The sequence below is a fragment of the Suricata suricatta genome, chromosome 4, assembly GCF_006229205.1.
Source record: "Suricata suricatta isolate VVHF042 chromosome 4, meerkat_22Aug2017_6uvM2_HiC, whole genome shotgun sequence".
Lineage (NCBI taxonomy): Eukaryota > Metazoa > Chordata > Mammalia > Carnivora > Herpestidae > Suricata > Suricata suricatta.
In genome coordinates this window covers 58,804,014-58,812,768 of record NC_043703.1, presented here as the reverse complement: position 1 = coordinate 58,812,768, position 8,755 = coordinate 58,804,014, and the positions used below count along the sequence as shown (strand labels likewise).

Below are 8,755 nucleotides of genomic sequence, written 5' to 3'. Positions count from 1 at the left end.
TGTGGCTTCTGGTCAAGGGACAGGGTTTGCATCGGAGATTCCCCGTGCCCTTCTCTGTGCACCTGTAGGGGAGGTGAGTGGAGAGTCACACAATTAAGTTGCCAGACCTCCCCAGATGACTTTGCCTGGTTGTGAACCACCAGTGTAGATGGGAGCCAAGTCTGAGTTCACAGGTCTCTCACTGATGTCAAGGCATGCAATAAAGGGATCACTATGACATAGCCAGAAAACCTGAAAGTGAGGCCCTATAACACTGGAAACAAAGATGTTTCTTCCTCAATTGCATCCAGCTTTTTCTTTCTGTACATTTCCATTATCCTCTTGGGTCACCTTCATCTCCAAACTGGGAACATGGTTTCTGAGATGTTTTAAGTGTTCTATTCCATCCCTCCTCTCCCAGATTAGGACTGAATTATTTTTCCTCCACCGATAGTCTGAACTAAGGCTTTCCCCACACTCTAATGCTTTCCTTGAAGTCTTAATAGTCCCTTTCCAAACTTTCCAAGCAGAGAAGCATGAGTTGATATTAAAGGGTGACAAATACTTAAGCTCTATGACAGATGCTGTGAGCTGTCTGCCCTGTATCCTTCTTTACTAACTGCCCCTTTCTTCTTTAGTAACAAAACCCCAGTTTTCATTTGATGCTATAGCTAGGGATGACCACATAACAACATCATGGCTAATGATACATAAGGTTAGGGTTTCTGAGAGAGATTTTGTTTTCCTAATGTTGCCATTTCCTATCTTCCACTCCATTTTCTTTCTGCTTTGTAAATATAATGTGTTGTCTGGTGGTGCAGCAACCATTTTGCAAGCATGAGGCAAAAAGTTTGCAGATGAAGATCTATGGGTTAAGGATGATGAAATGGGAAGAAAATGGAAAGAACCTGGGTTCTTGATTGCATTGTTATAGAACCCCAGCCTGCCTAACTGAAGCATATAATTGTGTAAGATTTCTATTCTCTTTTTAAACTACTGTGGTCAGGGATTTTTGTTTGTTTTGTTTTGTTTTTTGAGGACACTTCATTCACCTATTTAATTACTTATTGAGTTCTTTGTGCTAGACAGTGCTCTAGACAAGAATGTAACCTCCCTACCCTTGTGAAACATATATTATTGTAGGGAATAAAAATAAAACAATATGTATCTAATTCACTTGATAATCATAAATGCTAATAGAAGAATAAAGAAAAAGAGTTATACAAAGTTTGGAGGGGGCCTAGAAGGAAGTTGCCATTTTAGACATGATGGCCAGGAGGGGTTTCATTGAGAAAGTGACATTTAAATATAGACCAAAAGGAGATGAAGGAGCCAGCTTTGCAGGTGTCCTAGGGAAGAGCATTCTAAGAATTATAACAGCAAGAGCAAAGGCCTGGAGGCAAGAGAGTCCCTGGTATGTTTAAGAAACAATGACAAAGTAAGGAAAAAGTAAAAGAAGAAGATTGTGAGGAGGTAGAGAAAATGGGGAGCCACAATATGTAGGAACTTATAGATCATAAGAACTTTGGCTTCTATTCTGGGAAAAGTGGAAAGCCATTGGAAAGTTGGAACAGAGGAACCACATAGTCTGCCATACTTTAAGAGGATTCTTCTGGCTCCCACACTTCGAGGGGTGCAGAAGCAAGAAGGCCTCTGAAGTGATCTGTGGAGAAAGGACGGCAGCTTGGACTGGAGTGGCAGCAATGACATGTGAAGAGCAGGAGGATTCTCAGGTAAGATGGCGGTGAAGCCCACAGGATTTCCTGATAGAGCTGGTGTTGAGGGTGGAGGATGTGAAGGATGGATGGAGAAGAGTCAAAAACCACTCCAGACTCTTGGACCGGAGCACATCCGCAGTTGCCATCCCTCGGGTTCTATTGTGGACACTCTGGTGAACTGGAGGATATACCCCAATCTCCCTGGGCCTCAGTTTCTTTCCTGCTTCCTCCCCAGTGAAATTCCCATTCCACGCCCCCATTTCTAGTTCTGGTTGGTGATGTGGGGGCTTCTGAAGGTGCTGAAAGCAAGACTTTGTTCTCCCTTTATGTGCTACTTAATAAGGCAAGTAAGTGAGCCAAGTGAACATTTTAGCAATGTTTTCAATTAAAAGAGTGGAAACGCTTCTGTTTGTTCAAGATTTCACAATGAGATCATGTTTCATAAAATTTTACAAATCAATGCAAAGACTCCCTGCCTTTTTCCTGGGAGGGAGCAGATCTCTGAGGAGTAGCATTGATGCTGAACTCCTCTCCCCAGAACTGCCTTCTACACTTACTAAGCAGTCTCACAGTGCTTCCGTCTAACATTATTTGATTCCAAACTAAAATCCAATGGATTCTAATTTATGGTTGAGGAAACTGAGGTTCAAAGAGCTCAATCCCTTGAAGAAGTTCATCCAGTTAGAAATCTAATATTTGAAGAAGTTCTTCCAGTTTTCATTCTAATATTTGAACTCTCAATTTGATTTCATGTCCTATTACAGGTGTCCCATATCCCCAAGCGCCTGTAGTTAAGCTGGATTTGCACAGTAGCAATAAAACTTTTAAGAAGGAAGTCTCCTGAATGGATCAGTCTGACCCTTAATGTTGACTGAGTCACGATTGAGCCCCGCATCAGGCTCCATGCTGAGAGTGAAGCTTGCTTAAGATTCTCTCTCTACATCTCTCTTCTCTCCCTCTCTGGCCCTTCTCTCCGCATGCATGTGTACTCTCTCTCAAATAAATAATAATAAAATAAAAGCTTTTTAAGAAGGAACTTTATACAACTCCTTGTGCATGGGGTTTCTTTGCTATGTCAGCTATATCCCAAGCCTCAAGTTTCCCTGTGACTCACTAGTTTCAAATGAATGTGGATTGGGGCACCCGGGTGGCTCAGTTGGTTAAGCGTCAGACTTTGGCTCAGGTCATGATCTCACGGTTCGTGGATTCGAGCCCCACATTGGGCTCTGCACTGACAGCTAGCTCAGGGCCTGGAGCCTGTCTTTGGATTCTGTCTGTCTGTCTGTCTCTCTCTCTCTCTATCTGACCCTCTGCTGCTCACACTGTCTCTCTCTCTCTCTCTCTCTCAAATATAAATAAAACATTAAAAAAATTTTTTTAAAACAACAACAAAGGAATGTGGATTCATTTGAGGAAATAGATTAAAAATGTGACCTGAAAGATCTTTATGTTCTATCTTAGAGTCACCAAATTCTTGGTGACGAATCATAATGTGAAGCTATCTTCTCATCTACTAAGTCCCTCTTCCTTCTCTGTGTGACCTAAGTGGAATGAACCCTCCCTACTCGCCTAAGCATCCCCTCTGTCTCTCTTGCAGCAGTGGAATGGGCAAGACCTTATTCCAGATCATCTTTGAGGGACTTTAGATTTACTTTTCTGTTTCTGCCCTACCCCAAAACATAGCTTATCTTTTCTCTCTTCTTATAGTCCCTCTATGAAAAACTGAAAGGCAGACAGAGAATCACAATGTTGGCCATGTGTGAAAAGGAAAGGGGTAGAGGCTCGCACCTTTGTCCCCACCTAATCCCCTCACCACAAACTTCCTGGTTCATGCTTTCTTTTTCATCATTCCCAGAGGTCTTTTGGGCAAACCCTACATGTAGCCCCAGGGAGTCTCCTGCCTCTTGGTGCTTATAAACCCGTGGGTATCTTGGTGACAAGGGGAGAGGGATGGGGCAAGCCTTCTGCCAACAGCATGACTGTGCCCAGGCTCTGCCAGCAGTTTTCGTAAAGGCGGTTTTACTCAAAATGAACTATGAGTGTTTCAAAGACAATGAGGATTAGAAATAACAAAAGGCAGATGTTGGCTTGTTTTGTGAGAAATGCAATTAGAAAATGAGATGTTCACGGACCCTACAAATGTAATTGGAGGCAGAAATTCTAAAGGTTGGCTTCTAGCCCTTTTGGTGCCCAGGACACTCCCTGGAAATGGGTTTGGGGCCATGCAATGCAAAATACTGCACCATCTAATCCATTATGGGGCACTGGTGGGAGTGAATTATTATTTTTCCAAATGTGTTCCAAAACAGTCAGAACTACATGAATTCCGGGAAACAGATCATTTTGCAGATGGTGTCAACTTGACAGTTGTTTTTAGAGTTGTCTTATGGATAGAATACTCCTGTAGGGAAAGTTCCAGGCTTTCCTTCTACTCAAGCTCTTTAATATTCCCCTCTGGGCAGGGTCATGCAGTGGAAGATACACCGGATGTGGGGGCAGAACCCTCAGCTTCCCCTTTGCCAGCTGGTGATCTTGGAGAGCCATCTTGGGCAAGCTTTTTGGGCCACTTGTGTAGAAGGAGGGAGCTGAGAAAAGGAACCACTAAAAACTCATTTCCAGCACCTCCATGGTTCTCACTTTCTCATCAGCCACTTTCTCTGCCTGTATTTGTTATGTTACGGTTTCTCCCCTCTCTATGAGAAAACAAAAGACAATGGAAGTAAAACCCTGTAACTCATCAATTATGAGTTGAGTGTCTCACACTGAGCTTGTGGATTTTTGAGGGTGTTTTCGTGAAGAACAATTAGAAAACTTGCTGCAAGATTTATCATGTTGTGTTCTCCTCTGTAGGATAACTTAAAAAATATAGCCTATTGATCTGTTATCTCGTACATTTACAGAAACCTATAGTTCAGTGAGGACTGCAACTGGAAAATTATATGAATGGGTACCAAATTTATAGCTTCTCTTTGTTATCTGGGACTTGGAGTTAATCTCAGCAAAAGAATATACTCATCTGCTTCAATATTCTGGACTCTATTGCATCATTTTCCTTTCCTCTAGCAACTGACATTTCTAGGCTCAGCCACTGAGGAGATAGTCCTAGGGAAGGGCTCCTTTTCTGTATTAAAACTGGAAACAAACTGCAATTGGCAAGAATCCTGGGGCAGGTGGGCACTAGCTCCCTTTACTTCATTTTCACCCCAAGGGAAAATGGGAAAATTCATGAGACAAGTTATGTTATTTATTTGCTTAAGAACTTCCCTTCTGCCATTCCCTCCATATGGTTTATGTTTTCCTTCTGAATTGGTGCTTTCACAGTACAAAACTGCCTTTGTTGAGAGGCAGTAACAGGTGTGTTGTGAGAGGGAGCGCGTGCGAGAGAATGGGGGAAAACGTGCATCTGTGTGAGTGCAGGGAGGGCGGAGCGTGAGTGTGTGTGTGTGCAGGTGTCCATGTCATCTAAGGCACGGGACACAGTGTGCTCGGTGGTTTTCTCAGGAGAGTATATTCACGTAAAATTTAAGAACTCTTGGCTGAGAAATCTATACACCATCTGTGAACACATCCCTTCCAGAGAGAAGTTGCAAAACCAGCCCTGATTCTTAACATAGACACAACAAATGCCATTTCAGTTCCGAGGAAATTCTCAGTACATAGACGCAACTAGCTCAGGAATACTCACCTTGTGTTGCTTTTCCTTCTGGTGTATTAGACAAAGCGTGGGCTTCAGGACTGAGAGATTGGATTCAAATTCCAGCCCGATATTCCTCAGTGTGCAGATATTGGGTAATTTACTAGATTTCTCCACATCCCAATATCCTTACCCATAACTGCTGGATAGCAATGCCCAATTCACAATGTTACTGAGAGAATTCATGGGGATAGCCACATTGAGTGCCTAGTACATAGTAGGTGCTCAATAAATGTTGGTTCCTGTCCTATAAATGCAATTCTCAGACCAGATTAAGCAGGGATGGGAAAAATTCTTACCATAAGTTGAGGTAAGCAATTGACCAGGTTCAAATTGCTTTCCAAGTTGCCAGCAGAGGTTTTGACCTCTTTTCCTTTGGCATGATGAAGCTGCTTGAGACGGTGCAGCTATGAGTATTGCTTTTAAGCTCATCTCTTCCAAAGAACACTGAAAGGACTAAGCACTACTTTTAAACACCCCCTCTGCCCTGCTTTCAGCAGGCCTAACATCCAAGGTGTTCTCATGGGGATGGCTGTGTCCGGCCTCCCAAGACTATCTGAGCTGAGTCCCGTCATGGCCAGTGGAACAAGGGACGGACGGCTGCCCCAGACACACTCATTACACTGAGACCACACATGACAGACTGGGGACATGTTTCATCGGCTCCCCAAACTGGGACCCTTTGTTTCATCAGCCTCCTCGAGAAAGGAGCTCAATTAGACTCTGGTTGAAAAGGAAGACTTGCTTCTACTTTTCAGCAGACATCATAGTATTATGGAAAGATAACGTGCTTAGAAGTCAGAGGAAAGTTCAAAGAGCAAACACAGGACAAAACACCAATTTAACTCCCAACTTTCTGTTTCCAGTTTTCTAGATGGCAATGCCTAAAACATCAAGTTTCCATTCCTGAACCCATCAGGGAATCACACCACGTCAGGCACAAAGTAAACCGTCAATGAACATCAGTGTCTTTCATAAATCCCTCATGTGCACATGATAGAGATCCATTCCAGGTGTGTATTCAAACAATTTGCTACATGGCCTGTTGGCAGCTATTAGTCAGATCCAAAAGAGAGACCACTCTATGCTGACAATTAGGGAACAAAGACTTTGAGGTAGAAGTAAGGGTCTCCTTGTTCCAAAAAAAAATACTAAATATCAGCCACCACTTCCAAATTTTGAAAACAGGTCAGCATGCCAGACAGGTTTCTTAGATGTACCTTTATAGGTTGGCATGGTGGATCCTGAGGATACACTCACTTCGCACACAGTCTATCCCCCCTCATGCATGCTTTCCTCTCATTCGGTTTGCAAGGCTCAGCGCTACATTTCCCAGATCCCTTGCAGTTAGCATTTTATATGTGATATAGATTGCAGCGATCAGATGTATCACATGAGACTTAAAGTCATGTTACGTGGCATCTTACATTGTGTTCCCTGCAAACAGATTCATAGGCAAAAGTTTGCAAACAGGTGACTTATTAGGGAATGTTTTCAAAAACAACCTCTGGAAGGAAAAGAAAGAAGCAGGATGACAAAGTTAGAAAAAGTTGAACTGCGATTCATTTGCAAAGGAGAATTCAACCAACACCACAGGATGCTCAGTGCTGGGAAGGCTACTCAGAGGTGTCCCCAGTGGAGGCAGATGAGACCAGTGTATTGTGTTGGGCATCTATGAGTCACTGGATGTGGGCTGCACCCAGGGACAAGCCATACCTTGGGCAAAGATGGTCAGAAGCACCAGCAGTCAGCTTTCCTGGAAGCTGGGAGAATGAGTGCCTGGATCTTGAAGGGGAAATGTAGACAGCCTGCCACAGATCCTCAAAGCCCACTGTGGAGCACCCACTCTGCTGCTCAGACCCACTTGCTTATCCTATATTTACCCCATCAGCTTCTCCATGATTCTAGTTGGCCTCATTTCCTGAGCAAATTTACACAATAGGTTGATCACAAGAATTACAGTCCCCCTTGACTGAGCTCATTTTAAGGCCATAACAGATAGATGTAGTCTCCTTTCTCTATTGCTCATTCTAGATTCCTTTCACTCGTAGCTACTACCTCTTTGAGTCTAGGTGGTTCAGTGGTGGGGTGACCAAAGCCTCATCCCAGAAAGTCTGAATCCTTGGTCAGCATACTCTTTTCAGGCTAGAGCTATTGCAATTATCAATTTATCATCAATATTGCACAGGGTCATACCAAAAGATGGAAAGCCTAGTCAATTATCAGAAGGCCAGAATTGTAGTCTGTTGCAGTTTTTGTTTTAATAGCTCCCTATCTCCACCTGGTGATCAAGGCCAATTATTCCCATATGATGACTCATTTCTTTAAATGCTGGTCTTTTGGCATGATGAGCCAAAGAGACTACTGGTGCAGGGATAGAACGCACAAGTTCTCCCAAGTGGGTCACTGGGAGTGTGGTAATCTGGGCCACTCTTACTTCTACCCTGTAGTTGCTAGGCGATGCATTCTGCCTGTTTGGGTCACAGCATCATATAATATTGGTTGAGTTGTGTCCTTGAGGACAGGATCTCATCTATGAATGAGGCTTAGCCTTTTCCCTCTATCAGCTGGCAATAAAGGACTCACCATGTGACCACACGTGTCCACTGAGAGAAACCAGTGCAAGAGTGGTGACACGGGGATTGAGGTCACCTGCCAGTATAGCTAATATGTGCCAATTCCAGATGCAACACTGTCATCTTACAATAGGTTGTTGTTTGGCCACCAACCATATGACCGGGCAGCTCTGACCAAATGGCCACCTGATGCTCCAATGTCAGGGTCCAGAGGCATACTAGGGACTATGTTTCAAATGGAATATAGTTTTTAGACACAGATATTTATTGCCTTCCTAGGTGCTGTGTTATGATTCCCCTATAGGGATAAAATTGCTCTAAACTTCTGTTTAGGCATCTGTTTCCTCCACTAGTACCCCGGTATTGCCCAAGTAGCTAAGCTGTTTGTATAGAAGCCTGGTCTTCCTGCACAGCTTTTTACTGTTTTGCCCTTTCCACTCCACTTTTACCTACCCCATCAGGCAGCTTCATTGACATCTAATAAATGGATTTGAGAAGTAGTCCCAAGTGTGGAATTTGCCATACCCCAAACCCAAAGAGATCTATCAGGCATTGTGCTTCCTTCTCAGCAGTGGAAAGTACACGATGTACTAACTTGTCCTGTACTTTGGGATAGATGTCCTGGCATACCCCAGACCCTAAAAACTGTACTGATATGGGAGTCTCTGAATTTCATAAGTTATCTCACATCCTCTGGAATTTACAAACTCACCAAAAACCTCCAACGTATTTGTCTTGGCATTCATCTCTGTTCCTGGCCCCAGGACGTGATATTTTTTTTGTTTACA

The 8,755-nt window shown here is 43.4% G+C and overlaps 1 long non-coding RNA gene across 1 annotated transcript; it reads left to right on the top strand.

Annotated features, from left to right (window-relative positions):
- The first annotated feature begins 335 nt into the window (after window positions 1-335).
- LOC115290788 lies at window positions 336-2,582 on the top strand. Its single transcript, XR_003908199.1, has 3 exons — window positions 336-947; window positions 1,527-1,712; window positions 2,462-2,582. It is a non-coding gene; the product is annotated as an uncharacterized LOC115290788 (long non-coding RNA).
- Window positions 2,583-8,755: the final 6,173 nt, after the last annotated feature.